The following is a 225-nucleotide window of genomic DNA, read 5'->3' on the forward strand; positions in this document are numbered from 1 at the left end:
GGGAACGCGGTGAGTCCGATCTGGGAGCGTCGGCGTCGCTGCCCTCGCCAGCGTGGGAAATCCTCTCCGGGCTGTGGGAGCCCAGCCCATTTCTCTCGTTACTGGGTGGACTTTGAAGGGGCCGTTTTAAAAGCGTGGCAATTTTGGAGCCTTTTTCCCTTGACAGATGCTGCTGGGCCATCCCACAGAGCTGCTGGGGACCGGCTGGGGGGGCCCCCCCGGGAA

This window comes from Egretta garzetta, unplaced genomic scaffold (genome assembly GCF_000687185.1).
Source record: "Egretta garzetta isolate BGI_Z169 unplaced genomic scaffold, ASM68718v1 scaffold571, whole genome shotgun sequence".
Lineage (NCBI taxonomy): Eukaryota > Metazoa > Chordata > Aves > Pelecaniformes > Ardeidae > Egretta > Egretta garzetta.